At 45.6% G+C, this 23,295-nt stretch overlaps 1 protein-coding gene and 1 long non-coding RNA gene across 3 annotated transcripts in view; one reads left to right on the top strand and one right to left on the bottom strand.

Moving 5' to 3' along the window:
* Positions 1-18,517, top strand: part of LOC143836321 (uncharacterized) — a 48,722-nt gene extending 30,205 nt beyond the window's left edge. The window contains exons 2-3 of the long non-coding RNA XR_013230571.1: positions 5,212-5,425; positions 18,342-18,517. This is a non-coding gene — a long non-coding RNA (uncharacterized LOC143836321). The remainder of the gene's footprint in view (positions 1-5,211; positions 5,426-18,341) is intronic.
* RIMS4 (regulating synaptic membrane exocytosis 4) overlaps positions 1-23,295 on the bottom strand; it is a 95,887-nt gene that overhangs the window by 45,092 nt on the left and 27,500 nt on the right. The window lies entirely within an intron of this gene.

The raw sequence follows: 23,295 nt of genomic DNA, 5'->3' as shown, positions 1-23,295 counted from the left end.
TTCTACAGGGGGGCATTCCAAAATGAGACACAGACCCCTGCAGTCTGAAAAGGTTGCAGTCAATTCTATTTCCTCAGCATTTGGCAACTTGACTCCCACCTCTTCGTGTAACCTGTGTGGATCCTTTCCTTCTGATGTCAAGGAGAGAACATGGCAGCCACTGCTTCAGCTCACAAAGGTTGCCTTGTTGGGGGGTAAGGCAGTGGGAAGACACTCCAAAATCCTGTAATCCTGGCATGCAAAACAGGCATCTGCCCAGAAGATTCAGGCCCCGTGCCCAGGATGTTTAAAAGGGGAGGGGGTTACATTCCAGAACCTTCATGAAACTTCTGAATTAGTTCCTTCTCGCTTTTTTCTTGAATTTTTACTCTTTTTCTTTTATTTTTCTGTCTTGAACCATTATGTTGTTGTTCTTCGGTGCGAACTCATGTCTGACCCTTCGCAACCCCATGGACAATGATCCTTCAGGCCTTCCTGTCCTCTACCATTCCCCGGAGTCCATTTAAGTTTGCACCATTATAATAGGTTTTAATTGATTCAATCAGAAGCTTATTGTGTTATTTCTTTCATCTAATTTTCTTGGGGTTAAGCCCCCCCTCCCCTCAAATGGGTCCAAATGAAGGAGATTTTTCAGAGTCTATTTGCCATCTCAAACCACCTCAGGGTCTTTTCCTTGCTGACCCCTCCCTGCCATCTGTTCAATAGTACAGACCTATTCCTTTTTGCTAGCAGCTTCTTTCCTGGAATCTCTGCCTGGAAGGCTCCTAAGATGTCTGTTTCCTACAAGAAACACTGCAGCTTTCCCCTCCTTAACTCGGAGGTTTTTAATGTCCTATAAACACCTATGCTCTCATGTGCTCCTTGAGGTGACACACTTTCCCCCCTGGCCCTTCAGTCTCCTTAGACAGATGTGATTTCCTGGTAATTTCACATTGTCAAGTTCTAACCCATCCCCATTTACGTGACCCAGACAAGTCAGTCCATCATCCTTTTAGATTGAGTCATCCCAGACAAGATAATCTCCAGCTCCTCTTGGCTTTCCCCCAGGAGAACAGCTTTTCTGTGACCTTTTAGGTATTGAGTTCTGGCAGTCAACTTGCATTCTGATTCAAGTGGAGTTTGGCTATTCTGAACAAGCTTTACCAAAAACATTTCCCCAATACTTGACAGAGCTAAATTCTTGGAACCCCCTCATTTCTATCAGATTCCCTGGTCCTGAGCAAAGACTAGGCAGTCTTTCGGAGAATGTGTCCTTGGAGCTCCTGGTCTCTAATTTCCCTTCCTAGCATCATAAATTTTTGATCTCGGACCACAGGTCTACACTCTACAACATCATCACTATCAACAGGCACTGCCTTTCCCCCTGTAGTTTATCAGCCTGTTTAGTAAATTATAGTATAGAATCATAGAGCTAGGTCATCTGATCTAACCCCCTGAACAATGCAGGAACTCACAACTACCTGCCTATCCATAGTGGCCCCAATTTCATGCCCAAGTGATCCCCTCATCACCACCAAAAATCTCCAGCCTGGCCTGGAGGTAATTCACCTACCATCTCACAGTGGGAATCAGCAGTTCCCTAGGTATGCAAGGAAGGGCCACAAGAGACAAACACTGGCACATCCCTTCCTGCCCACCCGCTCACAATCTGCCTAAATTCATAAAATCAGTATTTCTGTCAGATGACTATCTAGCCTCTGCTTAAAATCTTCCAAAGAAGGAGAACCCAGCACCTCCCAAGGAAGCCTGTTCCCTTAGTCACCTTCTCTCCAGGCTGAACAGACCAAGCTCCCTCAACCTTTCCGCATATGACTTGGTTTCCAAACTCCTCACCATCTTTGTAGCCCTTCTCTGGACACGCTCCAGTTTCTCTACCTCTTCCTTCACTTGTGCCCATAACTGAACACAATACTCCAAGTGAGGTCTTACCAGAGTGGAATAAAGCAGAAACATCAACTTGAGTGATCTGGATACTATAGTTCAGGGGTAGTCAACCTGTGGTCCTCCAGATGTTCATGGACTACATTTCCCATGAGCCTCTGCCAGCATTTGCTGGCAAGGGCTCATGGGAATTGTAGTCCATGAACATCTGAAGGAGCACAGGTTGACTACCCCTGCTATAATTTTTTAATACCGCCAAAAAACCCTGTTTGCCTTTTTAGCTACTGAGTCACACAGCTGACTCATGTTCAGTGTCTGGTCTACTAAGACCCCCAGATCCTTTTCAAATGTACTACTGCCAAGACAAGTCTTACCCATCCTATAGTGATGCATATGATTTTTTCTACCTAAATGCAGAACTTTACATTTTTCACTATTAAAATTCATTTTATCCCAGTTTTCCAGCCTGTCAAGATCATCCATTGTGAACATGCCTCTACAGTGGGATACCTGACCCCGTAGTGGTGATCTTTCACAGAATCTACTCCTGGAGATTAATGGGAAATGCCAGGAACTGAACCTGGGACCTTCTTAGTGTTGAGTCAGTGCTCAAACAGTGAGCCACCACCTCTCCCTAACTTAGCACTGTGCAGTTAACCAATAGTCAGAAAGCTAGAGTTTAGTGCCCTGGCTTTCTTGCCCTGTGGTTGAACATGTACTCCTTTTTTCCATTAGTTCAGTGGTTTACAGAGACAGGAGATGCTTGCAGATGTGTGCATTCAGTGCTGTCAAATCACTTCTGACTTCTGGCGACCCTATGAATGAACATTCTTCAAAGCCATTCTTTAACAGCCATTCTCTGGTTTTAGCAAACGGAAGATTGAGGCTTCTTTTATTGAGTTGCTCCACCTCATGCTGGGTCATCCTCTTTTCCTGTTCATTTCAACAGACAGCTCTTTCTCTCTCTCTCTATGGCCGTGGCAAAACCATCACCCTCTGGGAACCAAACACGGTAATCAGGACAGGGTGTATGGCAGTGACATCTCATGCATAATTGTTGTCAGCCATTCAGTTGTTTCTGACTCTTGGTGATCCCATGGCACAGTCGCCGTCACGATCCCTAATCCCACACTGCCTCCCTCAGCCGTGTAGTGTTCTGGCCGGTGTCCATCTTGATCATGTCCAACCACCATGCCCTTTGTCGGCCTGGTTTCCTTTTCCCACTGACCAACCCTAGCATAATTGCTTTCTCCACTGAGTTGGGTCGCGTGATATGGCCCATGCAGAGTACTCTGTGTCTAAACCCACTGCCATCAATGTGTTTGGACTCAATTAACTCTGTGCAGGATTCTACGGTGATTGCAGAATTAGCTTGATTTAAAATAAAATGCACTTTGGAGTTCAGGACAGTGGTTTTTGGAACACCATCTGTATCATTGCCATAGAGGTATTTACGCAATCACTAATGAGGTCTTCCTGCTCACATCTTAGATCTCTGCTCCAGGAAATGAACTTGCATGCCCACCAGGATCCACCTACACAAGTTATTTTTTTCCATGAGCAGATCTACAGACAAGTCAGAGTGACAATAATTACAGACCAAACCTTGCTTCCTCACCCAAGGAACTCCCTGCCTGCAGAAAAGAAGCATATTATGGAAAGTACTAAGCTAGACTTTTTCTTCCTGATGTGCTAGATTTCTAAGGGTGCCTACTGCATGGAAAGTATGAATGAAAGTCCACTGTAGGATGGTATTGATCCCATTTTGGTCAGATGAATAACTTTCCTTGGGAAACCAGACTCTAAAAGGCAGAATGTTGACTGATTAGTTCTTGTGGCAGTCATAAAGCCATTGTATGCTCTCCTGTACATATGACTGCCAACTCTGAGTTTGGAAATACCTGGAGATTTTAGGGTGGAGCCTGAGAGAGAGAGGTTTAGGGAGGAGAAGGACCTTGATAGCCTATAGTGCCATGCAGTCCACCTTCCAAAGCAGCCATATTATCCAGGAAAACTGGAATAAGTGTTTTAAATAAACATTTTCCCACCTTACCAAGCCAATACTAGCGCCCTCCTTGGTCCTAGAGCACCTAGCCATGGGGATTCACAACACGGTCACCTCAAGATTGGACTTCTGTAAATCACTGTACTTGGGCCTACCCTTATCCCTGACCCAAATGTTACAACTGATCCAGAATGTTGTGGCCCAGGTATGTACAGGAACATCTTGGAGTTCCCACATTTGGCCAGCACTTCAGCAGTTACACTGGTTGAATTCCAGATCAGGTTTAAGGTGCTAGTAAATACCTTTAAGACATCCACAGTCCGGGCCCAGTATACTTGAGAGACCACTTTTCTGCCTAGGTCCCCCATAGAACACTGTGCTCTGCTAATGTCAACCAACTGGTGGCCCCTGGCCACAAAGAAGTACATCTGGCCTCAACCAGGGCCATTTTCAGTCCTGGACCCCACATAGTGGAATGAGCTCCCAGAGGACATCATGGCCTTGATGGGGCTGGTTCAGTTCTGCAGAGCCTGTAAGATGGAGCTCTTCTGCCAAGTGTTTGGTTGGGGCCAGTGAGCCTATAACACTGAATGCCCTTGGAAACATCTGTTGGGAAGCAACCTGCAATGAAATGAGAGCCATGTTGACGTTGCTGCTAGTGATAAGCACAGCTTAATGGTTTTAGGATGTTATACATTGTTTATAATGTATTTTATTGGTCCCAATTATTATGTTGCCCAAATAACACAAAGGAATTTGACGGGAGGTGGCAAAGTGCTTGGGTGTATCTTGAGTGTTGGGTGGGGGGGGATAGAGAAACCAGATGCGTTGCCTGTGACACACCAGAACCAAGTATAATTTGGAAGAATTCATTTGTCATACAGGATTCTGCAGCAGAATGCAGTCTTGAAGCGGGGGGGGGGGGGGCGGCTGTGAGTTCATTTTGTTTTTATTAATGGGAAATATTGGATGGGAGCAGATTTATAGAGAACCCTAGGAGCTATTTACAAGAAGCAGTGGTTAAAACAAGGTTGGCCTGCAGTGAGAAGTTAGATGGTTCCAGTCCTTGTAAATTATCCTGATAGCGTTCAGATTGAGCAGGCCGGCCTGCCGTTCTGTCTGTGGTCAACTCTCCGCCATTATTCATGTTTTAGAGATTTCATAATTAACCGGGGAGCTTTTGCAGAATCTGAGACACTTTCATGCAAGGCGAAAGGGGGCAGGGGGATTCGATGATGGCAAAGGAAATTAATTTAAGGCATGGCACGACAAATTTCCTGCTTTCAATATATTCAGAGCAACGCGTCTCTTTTTTTTTTTGACAGGGCCTGTAATTGCATTACCATTCGGTACACACTCGGTCACACTGTAGCAGCCAGCAACAATCGGATGACAGCCCCACATCCATATTGGCCCAGAGGTAATAGAGAAATAATTTGCCACACGATTGCCACACGCCCTGACAAGATGTCTGCATGCAGTCTCCGAGGAACACCTGCAGTCAACAGAAACAGCCGTGCGGGTGTTAAGGATGCATAGGTAATTTTATTCGTATCTAATTTGGTATTTGGGAGCATCACAATTATCTCATGGCACAGCAGTGGCAGAAAGCCTTATAAGCAAATAGTTCTCTGTCAAGGATGTTCCAACCCGTGCATAAATTAGGAGGTGATGCCAGAAAATGGCAGAGGCAATTTTCCTGAACAGCAGACAGGCAATCAGATACCACTAGACCCCCACTAAGCACATATTCCATAGGGCAGCCATATTCATTTTGTATAGAAAAAAAAAACAAAAAGGAATTTTGAGGCCTTCCTCTGATGATGTGAGCTGTAGTCTTGAAACCTTATGCCAGAATACAAATGTGTTAGTCGTTATGGTGCCCTGTTTGTTGATTTTTTTTTGGTTACTCTAGCCCATGTTTTCAAGGTTGACTCAGCCTTCCATCCTTCCGAGGTCGGTAAAATGAGTACCCAGCTTGCTGGGGGGTAAACGGTAATGACTGGGGAAGGCACTGGCAAACCACCCCGTATTGAGTCTGCCATGAAAACGCTAGAGGGCGTCACCCCAAGGGTCAGACATGACTCGGTGCTTGCACAGGGGATACCTTTACCTTTACCTTTAGCCCATGTTTAATTACGTTTTAATGGGTTTTTACAGGATTTTATTGTTCTTATGAATTTTTGTAAACTGCCGCGAGACATTTGAGAGTGGCGGTATATAACTGTAAGTAAGTAAGTAAGTAAGTAAGTAAGTAAGTAAATAAATAAATAGGTAAGTAAGTAAATATATAAATAAATAGGTTACTAAAGCAGGGTTTTATGAAACTTTGAGGTTTCTTCACAAACCTGCAAGGGTTTCCTGAATAGATGGGAGTTAATTAATTTTCTATATATTTTTTTAATTGTTAAATATTTATTGGCCATATATGGTCAGGTTGACCCGACCCCTCCTCTTCCCAAAATGGCCAATGATGGGCCTGGAGGGGGTGGGAAGTGGAGGAGCCCCATGTGGGCATATGCACAGCAATGCTTCCCAACCATATTCAGCATGATCACACCACTTCTGGAGTTTCTCGAAGCCTGATGGGTGTTTCAAGGGTTTCTCGACAGTAAAACAATTGAGGAAGGCTGCTCTAGGCTCTTCTCCACGCTTGTTTGGAAGACTGAAAAGGTAACAGATGGTATGGACTATCTGAAAAGCTTGATCACATTCAGGGAGAAGATGGAGGACTAGGAAGCAATATTCATGCTCTCCCAAGGCACAGTGAGATTTGCAATCCACCAATATCATTTTTATACATTATCTAAAGTATCCATTTTGGAAAATGTGATGAATGCCTGTGATGACTTTTGGACGATGTTTCGGGGAGGACATCCAGCATAGCACAGCTCAATATCATCAGATCTTGGAAGCTAAGCAGAGTTGGTACTTGGAAAGGAGATCATCTTGGAAGACCATTCCTGCCTCCCACTTGCCTTAAAAGCCCTTTGCTGGGTTTGCCATTTGTCAGCTGTGACTTTGTGGCCCTTAGGTACCTATGGACAATTCAAGGATGAAATTAATCAATGATTATTTGCTACCAAACAGCAGATGGCAGGAATGAATACCTGGAGAGGGCCACCATGCCCTGTTTGTGAACTCCACACCCCCAGACACACATGCAAACACTGATCCCCAGGACAGTATCCCTGGAGCTGCAGGCCAAGAAGAGATGTGTGTGACCTTGCCTTGGGTACCTGAGCTGGTGTGAATGCGACTGCGGTGGTTCCCAACTTACCAGCGAGGCTACGACTGAAGCAAGGGGGTTCCACTTGACTGCTGAAGAGGAGGTTGTTCCATAATAATAATATTATTATTATTAATAATAATAATAATAATATTAATAATAATAATAATAATAATAATAATAATAATAATAAAGTGCAGAACCCTTTCTGTTTCTATTTGGGGGCATAGGAAGGAGGAAGACCAAGGTTCAAATCAATCTGAATTTAGCAGGATCAACAATGGAAAAAACAAAGTAAGTGCAGAACCAATCATGGTATCCTCTATGGACAGCACTCACCATGCAGAATTAGAAGTAAGTGTACACCTGTCCTTTGAACAATTGCATAGGACAGAGAATGTTGGAAGGGTCAAAATTTCTTACCTTCACAGCATAATGGCATAAGAACATAAGAAGAACTCTGCCAGATCAGAACAGTGGTCCATCCAGTGCAGGATCCCTTTTTACACAGTAGCCAAGCAAGGGTCAACTTATAGTGCATAGAGGCCAAAGCCTTCCCCAAATTTTGCCTGACTAGCATTCTGAGGTTTGCCGCCTCTGACTATGGTGATTTCATTTAGTCACCTTGGCTAATAGCCATTGATGGACTCTCCTCCATGAACCTGTCAACTTCCCTCTAAAAGCAACCCGCTAGTTTTTTCCTCTTTTACCTAATTACTAAAGCTCCAGAAGCCTTTTCTTGCATCAGCTGATTGTATCCGATTGCTGTTCACTGGGTTTTGGGAAAGGTCAAAGTCTTTACTTAGAAAAATGGAGAAATGAGATAAAATTCTTCTTGAACTGCAGCTGCTTCCCACCCCCCCCCCCTTGTAAAATCTGATTATATTTCACTTCGGAGCCGAACCTCTTTTGTCAGCATGTGAGGTGCCGATTCCCCCGTTTTTGCGCTTCCAAGAGCTCTACATCACACACCCACTTTGGGCTTTCAAAATGCAGTTTGGTTCTGCCCACCATGTCTGGAACATCCAGTCTCTAAGCCAAGTGACTTTTAACGCTTGGATGCTCAGAGGATTAGAAAGTGGGCTCCACTGTTTGCTTTGCTCCTCCTCCCGGGAAAGAAAGGGAGGTTGTGCAGCTGTTCATCAATTTGACACGAAAAATCCCAAGCCCCAAACAGAGCCACAAGCCTAAGCCATAACTGTGAGATGAAGGAGGGCATGCACACAGCGTTGAGAACTTTCTTGCATCACCCTTTGCTAATATAATTAGTCGCTCAAATTGTACATTGAAAGTTACATCTTAGGCTACCTAGACTGACCAATCTCCCTCCTTTAACAGGGTCTGGAACACAGGTCTTTACAAAATGACTGCAGGGCGATTTTAAACATTTATCAGGACAGGTGGGCCACCCATTCCACGCCAGCACACCTTCCCTTGTGGGGCAAATGCTCTCTGTATTAGTTAGAGGAAGCATCAGCAGGCTCCCCTGCTAACCACACAAAATGAAACAGCTTGTTCCTGGCAGGCTTTTTGACTGGAACTGCAGATGTGTTCAGCAAGAACGTCGCTGAAGTCAAACCCCTCACGGATGAGCAAATAACGTGTTGTTCTCTCTAGAGCAGGGGTAGTCAACCTGTGGTCCTCCAGATGTCCATGGACTACAATTTCCATGAGCCCCTGCCAGCAAACGCTGGCAGGGGCTCATGGGAATTGTAGTCCATGGACATCTGGAGGACCACAGGTTGACTACCCCTGCTCTAGAGGTGAAGAGGCATAACATTTGCAGGGAAGCAGGGCTGGTTTGGAAACCCCTCGCTTTCTATTCCCGGGTTCGGTTCTTGGGGAGGGGGCAACTCACATTTTCCGCACAAGCCAGCTGTGGGTGGTGCTAATGGGAAGAACCTGGGACATCACCATGACATACATCCCGCCCTATTGCCCAGAGCAGTTTGGCAACAGCTGTAAACATTTTGAAATGTCTGTCTAATACATCTTTATCCTGCCCTTCCTTCCAAAAGCTTGAGGGAGCGTGTGCGGTGACCTCTTTCCCTTTTTCTCCTCACGACAGCAATCCTATTGGGTTAGGATGAGAGACAGACAGACAGACAGACAGACCCAAGGTCACTCAAAGAACTTAATGGCTGAGTGAGGATTTGAACTTGGGTCTCTCAGACTGAGAATCTACTAGCCCTCCCTGGCTTGCTTTGTTTGTGGCTTTTAAAATTCTCCCTCTTATTTACCTGCTTCGTTTTTGTGTGTGTGTGTGTGTTTTTTTAGGCTTATTTTTGGAGTCCCAAAGCAGCTTGCAACCATCTTTCCCTTCCTCTCCCCACAACAGACATCCTATGAGGCAGGTGGGGCTGAGAACGGCTCTGTGAGAACAGCCCTAAGAGAACTGTGACTAGCCAAATGTCACCCAGTTGGCTGCATGTGGAGGAGGAGTGGGGAATCGGACCCAGTTCTCCAGGTTAGAGTCTTCCACTCTTGACCCCTACACAGAGCTGAGGCTCCTCAGAAGGAGGTTTCTGTCACCCACCCCACATTTTGTTCCCACTAAATCACAGCGTAGCCATAGCCCTTGTTGACAGGAGCCACAGATGCCCCAGAGAATGCTGCTCTGCCTGGCGCATCTACAGCTGCTGCGTTCTTTAAAGCAAGCTTGATTGCATTTATACATTTGTGGCCAGGGCAGGAGTCTGTTGCACCAGGCAGTACGAGGGCAGCCTTCTCGAGCCAAACTCATTAATAAATCAAAATGACAATAAAACAGTTGGAGGGCAATAAATTATTGAGCAAAAAGCAATTTACTAAGTCAGACACAAACCGAAACTACATAAGCCCGGAGCTAACGAACACAGACTCTGATTTGCCTGGGGAGGTTTTTATTGACGTGCTATAAATTGCCAGGCCAGCAGAGATGCAATTGCCAGGTTCTGAGTTCACCGTGAGAGGAAGAATGCAAAGAGCGGTCTTTATACAGGGGGAAGGGGAAACATGTCAATATCCACAAGGAGGGGAGATCTATTTAATGCTGCGATGCCACGATGCTCAATACCTGAGCATGATGTTATCAAAACATTTTTAAGTGTCCCAAGACAGATTTGGCTACCGGGGTAAATCCAGTGGGGAAATCCAGTGGTTTTTTTTATTTTCTTTATCTTATCTTACTCATTAGGCTTATGGCAATTTGAGCTTTATTGCTTCCTCCATATTGCACTCCAGAGGCTTACCAAATGATAAAGCAGGTCAAGCCAAAAAAACCCAACTTCCCTAGAGTGTTTGGTTGGAAACAAGAAGTCATATTTAAGAAAGATGATAGTGGTTTTAGGAGAAACATGGGATGCTTCCACATATGGACTATTTCCCATTCTGCTCTGACTGCTGTTGCAAAAGCAAAGATATTGGTAGTGACAGTGTTGCTTCTGCTCAGATGCTTATTCCATGCTTTTCCCTCCTGCCTGATTTTGACTGGGCAGAACCTGTGACATCACCAAGACATATATCCCATCCTACTCCCCAGAGCCTCTTGTGGCGCAGAGTGGTAAGGCAGCCGTCTGAAAGCTTTGCCCATGAGGCTGGGAGTTCAATCCCAGCAGCCGGCTCAAGGTTGACTCAGCCTTCCATCCTTCCGAGGTCGGTAAAATGAGCACCCAGCTTGCTGCGGGGTAAACGGTAATGACTGGGGAAGGCACTGGCAAACCACCCCGTGTTGAGTCTGCCATGAAAACGCTGGAGGGTGTCACCCCAAGGGTCAGACATGACCCGGTGCTTGCACAGGGGATACCTTTACCTTTACCTTACTCCCCAGAGCAGTTTTGCAACAATTTCAAACATTTTGGAATGTCTGTCTAATACAACTTTATCCTGCCCTTCCAGAAATTCCCCAAATGTGCCTTGCTTTTCTAACCTTGCTGCATCAGTGAAATAGGCTTTGCATGTATTTGAAAGCCTATAACCCCCACAAAGCTTGTTTAGCAGAAGTGAGCATGGGATAGGATTATACAGATACTTATCATGGATACTCTAGGGTGATGCTGCATTGAGCAGGGGGTTGGACTAGATGGCCTCTATGGTTCCTTCCAACTCTAGGATTCCACAAGCTGAATTCTAACTTTCAAACCACCTTCAACAACCCAGCAAAACCAACTCCCACCTGACAGTGGGATAAACATCCTGCATCTGGGAGATGGTATTCATTTTCCATGTGTTGTGATAGCAACCACATTGAGAAGTACCATAGTACAGGACTTTGAAAAATTAAATAAAGATGTATAATTACAGAGTGTTGTTTTGCTTCACAAAAAAGGACCAAAAAGGGATATTGCAAGAGCTGGGACTAGGGTCTCTGTTGTTGTCCATGTTTAGGGCTCAGGCAAAATGCACAATTCAAGTAATGGGATTTTTATGCAACTGTCCTGCTAGATACTATTGAGTGCTTTAGGCAGTGGCTAATCTTTCCATGGACTTTGATGGCTGAGATATTCCTAGAAGACTCATTGTCTAGGAATATCCCAGTTCCGTACAAAACCCAGCTCCACATTTTCCGGATTTCCATCTTTGCTGTATGCCAACCTAGAAAGCCTGCTGCTATTCTCACCTTAAAGCCAGCGGTTCCCAATTAACGCCAGTGGAAAGTGCAGATGCATCAAAGGGAGAACAGAGACCTTGATTTCAGTTTAACAAAACAACACCTGAGTCTGTCCTCTTTTTTTTTGTTGGGAAAGCACTTTGCATTTTGGAGGGAAAAAAGTGGTAGAAGCTGTGTTGAATAAAACTGTCATATCCATTTATGCTCAACATCCTCACGGTGCTGTTTAAATGTTTCTCTTCATCCTAAAACACCAGTAATACAAATGTGTTACTGCTGTGGCATCATTCATCCCACGGTGTCAGAAAGTATTTCATGGGAGGTTTTTGTCTTTGAAGCTTAATGAGAGCCTAATATGCAGCCTCTCATAATGCCTCGGCTGACAAGATGAAAGTGCTGGAGACATTTTGTTGAGATGGAGTTATTTACTGCACTGCTTCTGTTTACTTACCATTCAGGCTAGCATGTTGCAAATAAATAAATATTTCAATGGAGCCAGCCTATGCAAGCCAATAAGCATTCCTGGTCCCCATAATATTCAACGGGCCACAGCAAGGAAGGGTAGCAAATGCTGAGTTTTCAGTGATTATCAGTCACTATAAGAGTAGGAGAATTCAGAAAGCTTTTCCTCTTAATGCTATGGCCAACTGGAACTCTCTTGCTACTGACAATTTAGGCATCAGTGGAGGGAATTATGCCAAGAGGCCGCTGCTCTCTTGGGTTTTGGTGAAATTGACCCTCTTAGTCCTATTCTAAACTGGGGTAGGGGCTTTAGATTACAAGGAGGACCGTATAATGTACAATGCTGGTGGTATTCTCATTAGAAACAGTTCCCCCAGACCCTCATATATATTCCCCACTATAAATAATGTTCCTGTACTCTAGAACCGCAGGGGTTTGAATCGCAAACCTCTAATGTCTTACCTGGAAATAAGCAACCACAGTAAAAATGATCACACACTCCTATCCCATTATTATAGCATTTTTAAAAAGCCCATCACACACTCCTAGTACTGACCCCTAGGATTTCTGCTTGCTAATGTGTGGTGCAATTCTCATCACTATTTGCCAGGCTGTTACTTTAAAATAAATCTGTCCTGTAACTCTTTCAGCTGAAAGGCTCAGGCAGCAGAATTGCATGGGGCAATGAAAGGCCTCCACTTCAGATGGTGCTGAAGTGTGATTCAGAGGCTGGAAATATAACCCTCTGGGTCTCATAATGTTTGCCATGCTTGCCTCCAGTGGAGCTCCCCCTTCTCCTTCTCTCTCTAATCACCTCCAGTAGCAGCAGCAGCAATTGACTGGCTGGCTAGCTAGGCGAGCAAGACTCTCTCTCTCTCTCTCTCTCTCTCTCTCTCTCTCTCTCTCTCTCTCTCTCTCTCTCTCTCTCTGCCTGCCTCCTTCCAAACCAGCATTTCAGAAGCTGTTTCAGCAGTTTTAGAAGTTCAGTGTATGACATTAAGATGCTCCTCTTGCACTTCTAATTTTCTGCTTACAGAGAATGTCAATACCTGAGAGAATATTTTTAAAATGCCATTCCCACACCTATAGTCTAAAGGGCTCCAATCCGCCCTTACCAGCAGATCCCAGGGAGTCTGTGGAAACTGTGTGAGCAGATGCCTAGAGGCAGTTTTGGAATGGATGGAGGCTAACAAACTGAATCTTAATCCCAACAAAATGAAGGTACAGTGGGCAGGAGGAGGGTGTGACCCAGGACGTGGGTTATCTCCTGTCTCCTGTTTTGGGTGGAGCTGTGCAAGAAAGCCAGCTTGGTGTAGTGGTTAGGAGTGTGGACTTCTAATCTCGCAAGCTGGGTTTGATTCTGCACTCCTCCACATGCAGCCAGCTGGGTGACCTTGGACTAACCACAGCACTGATAAAGCTGTTCTGACCGAGCAGTAATATCAGGGCTCTCTCAGCCTCACCACCCCACAGGGTGTCTGTTGTGGGGAGAGGAATGGGAAGGTGATTGTAAGCCACTTTGAGACTCCTTCGGGTAGAGAAAAGCGGCATATAAGAACCAATTCTTCTTCTACTCTCCCTAAACAAGCAGGTTCATAGCCTGGGGGTGTTCCCCCCTACTGGATCAACAGGTAGCAATGGAATCCAGAGGGCCTTTCATATATTTCAGCCTTTCCCATGCTGGAAAGACCTTGCCACTGTGGGGCATGTTCTAGTTTAGATGACGGGCTGCCCTTGAATACTGTCTGAAAGCTACAGCTAGCACAGAATGCTTATCTATCCATCCATCCATCCATAAATTTCTATACTGTCACTCTCCAGAAGGTCTTGCGGCAGTTCACAACAGTAATAAAATACAATAAAACACCCCATACATTGCAATTAATCAGATGGCGATCTATTCCTATAGGAGCTCTAATCTCCCACCCCACCCCGCATTCAGCCCATGGGTCAAGTCCTCTTTCACTGGGAGAGAGGGACCAGATCTAATCAAACATTGGTGGGGGGGGGATCCTCCGATGGTAACACCGATACCTTATCCTGCCCTCAACCATACCAAGAGCTCCGCCTTGCAGGCCCTGCAGAAAGCTGACAACTCTGCCAGGGCTGTGGCCAAAGTGGTTGTTGGGACTATACCACTCCAGTCTTTTCCACCCCACTTTGCTTTCAAGCACAATGCAAGGTGCTGGCATTGACCTTTATAGCTTAATATGGCTAGGGGTCAGAAGACCGTCTTCTCCCTCCTGCACCTGCCCACTGGCTCCACTCATCTTTAGAGGCCCTCCTTCTGTCACCTCGGCCATATGAGGTTAGATGGGTGGTAACCAGAGAAAGAAAGAGTTTTCTCAATTGAGGCACCAAAACTTTAGGACTCTGTTCCCCGGGAGATTCATCTGTCTCCTTCTATTGGTGTCTCCAGCCACTGGACAATGACTTTTTGTGTTGTTTGGCATAGTCCCGACAACTGTTGTTAGCCTTCCTCCCCAATTTGGCTGTTGGTGCTTATTTGTTTTTTACTGAAGTAGTCTATAGTTTAAAATGCTATTTTTAATGCGCAAATATTTTTAATGCCTCCATGTTTGCTGCCTTGGGGACCTTAATCAGATGGAAAAGCGGCATAAAAATGTTTTAAACAAAGGAACATTCTGCATGTGTGAGAGTTGCCAACTCCTTGGTGGACCAAAAGAACTGACGGTTCCTCACAAAGATCCAATGAAGAAACCAAGGAAATCGAAAGGCTGATAAATAAATAAATGCTTCAAAATCCCAAATATTCTCTCTAAGATTTATTTCAATACAGAGTAATCAAAATGGGGTCCTAGGTAATAAACCCGTTTTCCAGGAGCTTCCTCAATGATTACTCCTCGGTATATGGATGGAGTATATAGAGATCCAGTTTGGTGTAGTGGTTGGGAGTGCAGACTTCTAATCTGGCATGCTGGGTTTGAATCTGCACTCCCCCACATGCAGCCAGCTGGGTCACCTTAGGCTCGCCATGGCACTGTTAAAACTGTTCTGATCGAGCAGTAATATCAGGGCTCTCTCAGCCTCACCTCCCTCACAGGGTGTATGTTGTGGGAAAAGGAAAGGGAAGGTGACTGTGAGCTGCTTTGAGACTCCTTCGGGTAGAGAAAAGTGGCATATAAGAACCAACTCCCCCTCCTCCCCCTCCTCACATTAATTATTAGCTTCATAATATCACACAGGCAATTGCTCAAACATCGTGGGGTCTGGAAAATGGATTTATTACCTTTTGTTTTCCTTGGTTTCTTCATTGGAATTCCCTGGTGGAGGCTGGGATTCTCCCAGAATCCCAATTATCCTCCAGACAACAGAGACCAGTTTCCCTGGGAGAAATGGCTGCCATGCCTGTGCATTCATTAAGGTGCAAGTTGTGAAAGTCATGTCCTCACAGGTTTCTTAGGCATCAGAACAGCCGTCATAAAACTGTACGATTTTAGTCCGCTCTTTTACCTAGTCATTACTCATGCTCCTTGAAACCTGCACTTTGTCATTTACCTTTCTAATCCCATTCAAATGCGCCTGTTTGTTTTCAAATCTCGTTTCCGAGCCAGCTTTACATGCCTTGCTAATTACCATCTTTCACGGGGCACATGCTGATGAAACCCACTCAATTTGGACTACAGGACGGCTTGACACAGTCACGCACAATGTATCACCTGTTAGCGAAACGCCAGCGTGCATAGGCAATATTACTGGAAGATATTCAAATATAAATTCAGCTAGCTAGGCGGACCACCGACAGTGCAGACAGGAGATCAGATGGAAGGAATGGGCTTCTCTTGTGCTGATGTGAAAAGAGAAAATGGCAGAAAAAAAGATTTTCCTCTCTGTTCAACCTGCACCAGATTCTAAGCTTGTTGGGTGAATGTTGTTTTCCAAAAGGCATGTGGTGAATCTTAAAAACAATAGAGCAAGGCCACGTGGATGGTGCCATTCTATGCAGAATTACACCCTTCTGAGTGCACTCAAGTTAATGAGCTTTGAAGGGTATAAGTGGGCTTAGGATGGCACTGTAAGAACATTGCACGCATGGCATTTGACCTGCACATCGAAAAAACGTCAGTACTACATCAAATGTGCATGTAAAGTGCTCTTAAATCGCAGCTGAGTTACGGTGACCCCAGCAGGCGACTTTCAGAACAAATGAGAAGGAGAAGTAGAGAGCCAGGGTGGTGTAGTGGCTAAGAGTGGCGGCTTTTAATCTGGCTAGCCGGGTTTGGTTCCCTGCTCCTCCACATGCAGCCAGCTGGGTAACCTTGGGCTCCTGACAGCCCTGAAAGTCCCGTTCCCACAGAGCAGTACTATTGGGGCATTCTCAGCCCCACCTGCCTCACAGGGTCTCTGTTGTGGGGAGAGAAAAAGGAAGGGGATTGTAAGCCACTTTGAGTCTCCTTTGGGCAGTGAAAAGTGGGGTATAAAAACCAACTCTTCTTCTTCTTCCAGTTTGCCATTGCCTTCCTCTGCAGAGTCCTTCTTGGTGCTCCCCCTTCTAAGTATCAACCCTGCTTAGCTCTGAGATTTGCCTCTGTCATGCCACCTTCCTTCCCAACCACTCTAGGACTACCGATGTATATAAAACAATAAAACAAACAAACCTTCTTACATATAAAGTACAATATTACACAATCTGGTTAGCCTGAGCCACCCAGATCATATCGGGTTGTCTTTCTCTATCCAATATTGGCAGTACAATACAATGTACTCCAGATATACAATACATACTTGTAGTGAGTACTGGATCCAGGTTGTATTAATAAAACAATTTGCTATTGACAGAGTGGTTAACTTTTAAGTGAATCCATAGATGAAGCATGAGAGTACAGGCCTGCACTACACAACCAGACACAGAGGGTTACAGTGGAGGGAAGAGTTATCACGCTCCTCCACCCATAGGCTCTACCATGTGGAGTTCCTCAGGGGATGGTTCTCTCCTCTCACTCTGGCACCGCCGGTCCAGGGTTTCAGGCTGGGAAGTCATCAGTATGCAGATGACACCCAGCTCTATCTCCTCATGGACAGTCGCCTGGACCCCCCCCCTTGATACATTTGCCAGATGTTTGGAAGCTATAGCTGGATGGCTTGAGCAGAGTCACCTGAAACTCAACCCCTCCAAGATGGAGGTCCTGTGGCTGGGAAGGAAGGGGGCAGGCTAAGTGAGTTTGTCTGACCTGCCCTGTGCCAGAAATCTGGGTGTGATCCTCGACACTTCCCTTTCTATGGAGGCACAGGTCACAAAAGTAGACTGTCAGGCATTTTTCCATCTCTTCTAGTGCCCTACCAGTTCCCAGAGCACCTGGCCATGGTGATCCATGCAACAGTCACCTCCAAGGTTGACTTCTGAAATTTCCTGTATATGGGCCTTCCCTTGTCCTTGTTCCGGAAATTGCAGCTGGTACAAAATGCAGCTGCTAGGGTCATCAAAGGAACACCTCAGAGGGCTCATATCCAGCCTGTGCTGGTTGTGGGCCAGATTAAGTTCAAGGTTTTAGTTTATACCTTCAACGCCCTTTGCAGTCTGATTCCCACATACCTGAGGGACCACCTATCACCTCATACCCCCCATAGGGCCTTGTGCTCTGTAGGTACTAATTTGTTGTTGGTTCCTGGCCCACGGGAAGTTCGCCTGGCTTCGAACAGGGCCAGGTCCTTTCCAGTCCTGGCCCTGACCTGGTGGAATGAGCTTCCAGAAGAGCTGAGGGCCTTGCAGGAGCTTTCATGGTTCTGCAGGGTCTGCAAGACCCTTTGGTTGAGGCCAGGGTGAGGAAAATCTAGGGGCTCCTCCACACTCAAGGAGAGCTAATACTCTCAACGGGAATGGCAGGCACTCCTGGACTTTTCCCTGAGACACTGGCAGGGGGGTGGGCTGGAAATGTGGGGAGGAGATGGGGTTTTTATTTTCATTGCCAGTCTATTGTTGGTTTTAATACTTCTATTTTATGTGAGGTTTTATGCCTTATGGTGATGATTGTAACCCACTGCAAGATGGTTCTCCAACAGTGTCAGGAAATAAATCCAAATAATAAATAAATAACTTGGGCTCTGCTTATTTTAAACTTGTACATTACCCTTTAGAAATAGATGAACACTGCAGATGCATATATCATGAGATATGACATACTTAGCATTGCTTTCTATACCTCCCCTTCAAACAGCTTCTTCCAAACTCCAAAACATGGATATTGAACGTGTCTTCGGGACGGCTTCCAGCATCCCACGCTGTAGACTTGGTGCTACCACAAAAGAAGCACAAGTTCTTTGCAGAGGACGTCTCCACCCGGCAGATGGAGGAAACAGCCACCGAAAGCTTAGCTGAGGAGGTCCTGTTGACACGTGGGCTCCTGGAAGCACCAAATCCTTCTAGGTCTGTTTGCAAAAGCTGTGAATAAAGCTGTTTCCTCAATGTGATTACCCCGATGCGGCTATTAATACACGGTGACATCAGTTGTATCCGTTTGGGAGTGATTCACCCATGTAAACTTGTAGGTATTCGATAGCTGGTTGTCAACTTGAAGCGGAACAGAGATAAAAATAGTCCGGATCTGGCCTAGTTTCTTTCTTTTTTTAAGGGAGGCTACATTATAGGATAGCACCCCTTCAGAACCCATAGGTACGGGGGGGCACCATTACAAGCACAAGAGCAATTCTTGTACACCCCCCCCCCATTTTGGAACGCAACGAAAATTTCTGAGTCTGGAAGGGCTTGAGCCAACTCCTGGTTTCCATGATGTCCAAATAACAGGGGGAACCGGAGTGCGTTTCTTCCAAAACTTCCAATTTAGAATCTCATGAGTTGTGGACGAATGCCCACCAGTTCCCTCGGGTGCCACATTCAGGCAACACAAAAATTGGATTTTGATTCAGGGCTTCCCAAACTCAGAAACTTTCTATTGCTCTCTGCACATGAAGGGAGGGGGCAGGTCAGCCTGGAGACAAGCGACGGTTGTACCCATCACAGACAAGCCTTTGTTGATATGCTGTATTTATGGTCTGCCTGTCTTGCTGGGAGTCCAGGTGGATTACCCAGAGTGAGTCTACACAACCAACAAGATGGGACATTCAATGACAAAAGAGGATTTGGATTGTAGAGCCAACCTGAAATCTTTTTTTTGAAAATTGAAGCAAAGCCTAATTTGTTAACATGATATGTTAAATGACACAGAATTACATACTATGATCCAATTTACAGTAAAGTATATGTAGCAATATAGACCACAGTCCGCAATAATCGATCCAAGTATAGCCGGAGAGAGAGAAAGAGAGAGAGAGAGAGAGAGAGAGAGAGAGAGAGAGAGAATGAACGGAACAAAAATATTTAAACTATTAATGAGCATTTAGATCAATATGATTTTTAAAAAGAGTCAAATTTTCTGGTTTGCCCTCCCTCCACCAGCAAGGCTGAGGAACTGGGTTAATGCATTCTTTTCAAAGCTTGACCCCCTTCCAAGGATGTATTTGCATCTAGTGATCTTTCTTCTTCTTGCTCTCCATCTGCCAGGAAAAGATACGCAGCTACAATTTCTTGTCAACAATGGCAATAACCCCTCTTTTGCAGTAGATCAAAGGTATACGATAACACTTCGGAGTCACAAACTCGGACAGAATTTTCAGAAGGCTGAGATCTTCCTGCCTAAAAATTCTCCCTCTTAAACCCCAATCATATGAGCTTTGGATGCTCCTATCAACGGGGACCACATTAAGACTCTGTTAAAAGGAGAAGGACATTCTTCTCCCGATTGTCGGTGACCCTAAGTAATCCTGGCTGGTAGAAAAACCTCCTTGGGGAGGAAATTCTCAGGGGGAAGTTGATAAGTGTAAAAAAGGTAAAGGTATCCCCTGTGCAAGCACCGAGTCATGTCTGACCCTTGGGGTGACGCCCTCTAGCGTTTTCATGGCAGACTCAATACGGGGTGGTTTGCCAGTGCCTTCCCCAGTCATTACCGTTTACCCCCCAGCAAGCTGGGTACTCATTTTACCGACCTCGGAAGGATGGAAGGCTGAGTCAACCCTGAGCTGGCTGCTGGGATTGAACTCCCAACCTCATGGGCAGACAGATTCACACAGCATATCGCTGCCTTACCACTCTGCGCCACAAGAGGCTCTAAGTGTACAGGGAGTGAAACATCTTTCATTCCCACTGGGCCATTTGCCATTGTCGTTTATTCTCTGAGGTCCTTTTATAGCTGTCCCCACAGTAGGATAGTCAGCTCCAGATTGAGAAATTGATTTGGGGCTGGAGCCAAGGGACTATTGTTTCGTGGCAGACCTACATAGTTTCCCAACTTCAACAGAGAAATTAACCGACAGACCTTTCCTTGTTTGCTTCACTCAAGCCACCAGCAGACCCCTGTAGGGCCCTGGTGCAACTTCCTTTCATAACAACGGAGCATGTGAATAAAAATATGCCATGGACTGTTTCTCTTTATTGGTGTATCAAAGATGCTCCAGCAGCTAATGGCATGCAGAAGGATCTCTCTGTGTATATTACTAATCAATGGCATGACCGCCATCCCAGATTCATGCTAGATCAGGGGTAGTCAAACTGCAGCCCTCCAGATGTCCATGGACTACAATTCCCAGGAGCCCCTGCCAGCGAATGCTGGCAGGGGCTCCTGGGAATTGTAGTCCATGGACATCTGGAGGGCCGCAGTTTGACTACCCCTGTGCTAGATCAATCCCTGTGGCTTCCTCATCCCAGCTTGTCGTATCCATACAGGCATGCACTGCAGGCATCCATACACTGTATGGATACAGGCATCCATACACTGCAAACCTAAAGAGAGTTGCAGCTCTCTAAGCCCATTCACTTTGAGGGTCTTGGAAGGATGTAGCTCTGCAGTGGATTGCACTGTTGCGGTTACTTCGAATTGGAGACCTGAAGGCACAGAGCAAAGGCGGACCTTTGGCAACCCCAGTGCCTGCTGCCAGTTGTCACTGTCAAGTCTATCCTTCATCCTCAGGGTTAGGAGGGTGAGGGTGCTTTTCTCCAGTGGTTGGCAACCCTAGCCTTACTTGCCATTATGAAACCCTGCTGGAGGAAACATCTAAAAATGACCATGAGGGAGAATTGACAGAAAGGGCAAAGTGCTTTCCCACAAGGAAAGCATGGGACTGGGGACCCCGTTTTGGCCTCTTAAGGTGCTGGTGTTGTTACCAGGGTTACCAACCTCCAGGTGGTACCTGGAGACCCCCCCCCCCACTAACCGCCCTGAGCCCCCAGGGAGGGCGGTATATAAATATAATAAATAAATATTATAACTGATCTCTAAATGTTCCCCTGGAGAAAATGACAGCTTTAGAAGGTAGACTCTATGGTCTTATACCCTGCCAAGGTCTCTCCCCTCCCCAAGCCCCTCCACCCATAGACTCTACCTCCAAATCTCCATGTCTTTCCCAACACAGTGCTGGCAACCTTCACATCAGACCATCTACTTCTCAGGAATATATTTACACGAGTGTCAGAATGGGCTGCCATTTGATTAACTGGGTTGTCACCGAGACACATTCTGAACCCCAATGGAATAAGAATGGCAAATGTTTAGTCATGAAAACAAACAACACGTTGCTAGTTAGAAATGCTAGAATGCAGCTCAAATGTGCCTTTGGTCATAAGAGAAGCCAGATTTTCTTGACCTGAGCCCAGCATTTCTTGGGGGAATAAACAAAATATATTATGTAACAGGGGCAGCCAAGATTCATTCTTTCTCTTTTCCAAAAAGTCTGTCTTTCTTCCTTCCTTCCATCTGATGAGCACTCAGAAAGCAAAATTTCAGTGACACTGAATGAGAACCAAGGTTTATGCTCTTCAGAAGAAGTACCTGTATTTCTGAATGTGTGTGTAGAACGTGCCTTCAAGTTGCCATCAGGTTGCAGCTGATTTATGGCACACACACCCCCAAGCATTTTCAAGGCAAGAGACATTTAGAGGTGGCTTGTCTTTGCCCGCCTCTGCATGGCGACCCTGGAATTCCTTGCTGGTCTCCCATCCAAATACTGAACAGGACCCACCTTGCTTAGCTTCCAAGCCCTGATGAGATAGGTCTAGCTAGGACAATGCAGGTCAAGGCTACTCCTGAATCTCAAATGCTTTTTGAAAGCAACTCAACAAAGGAAAGATACCTCCCATATGTAAGAAATGAAGTTTTTCTCGTCTTCTGTAGATGTGGCACTGTCACCAGAATATGGTGGGCAGTGACTGCATGTGAGCTGTGACAGAGGGAATTAAGGATAGGAATAGCTTGTCTCTCTGTGCTTGGTAGAATGTGGAACCCGTTGGCTTTGTTCCACTGGGAAATCTCCATGGACAAAAGGGATATCTGATGGTGCTTCTCTCTTTCATTCTAAATGCTCCTCAGAATACTATTCCAGGGAGACAACAGGGGCCCCCAGAAATATCATAAGGGCAAGAGCCAGTTTGGTGTAGTGGTTAGGAGTGTGGACTTCTAATCTGGCGAGCCAGATTTGATTCTCTGCTCCCCAACACGCAGCCTGCTGGGTAACCTTGGGCTCGCCACAGCACTGATAAAACTTTTCTGACCAAGCAGTGATATCAGGGCTCTCTCAGTCTCAACTACCTCACAGGGTGTCTGTTGTGGGGAGAGGAAAGTGAAGGCGACTGTAAGCCGCTTTGAGACATCTTTGGGTAGAGAAAAGTGGCATATAAGAACCAACTCTTCTTCTTCTTTGGTTTATCTTGGCAGCTTCATGTATACAGAGGAGGAGAAAAGAAAGGAATGCATTTAGATTGATTTTGTTTATAACCCTACCTTTTATCCCCCACAGCTTACCCCATTCCCCTCTTTTCCATTTCATCCTCACAGTAATCCTAGCCCAGTTCACAAGTTTTAAAGTGACCTGCATGGAAGAAACTGCCAATACACGTTCATTTTACAGATGAAGCCAGGGACTAGCACCGAGATGCAATATATAGTTCAAGCACATGCTCAGCTGTAAGTGTGTTGAATGCAACACAAGATTCAGGAAATACTTCTTTACGCATCGAGTGATTAAAATGTGGAATTTGCTGCCAGAGGATATGGTGATGGCCACAGGCTATATCACTATAAAAGCATCTCAGGATATTTTTAAAAGCATATTAGATAAATTCAT

Source organism: Paroedura picta, chromosome 4 (assembly GCF_049243985.1).
Source record: "Paroedura picta isolate Pp20150507F chromosome 4, Ppicta_v3.0, whole genome shotgun sequence".
In the NCBI taxonomy this organism is placed as follows: Eukaryota; Metazoa; Chordata; class Lepidosauria; order Squamata; family Gekkonidae; genus Paroedura; species Paroedura picta.
The sequence above is the reverse complement of the archived record's forward strand: the minus strand, read 5'-3'. Positions and strand labels throughout refer to the sequence as shown.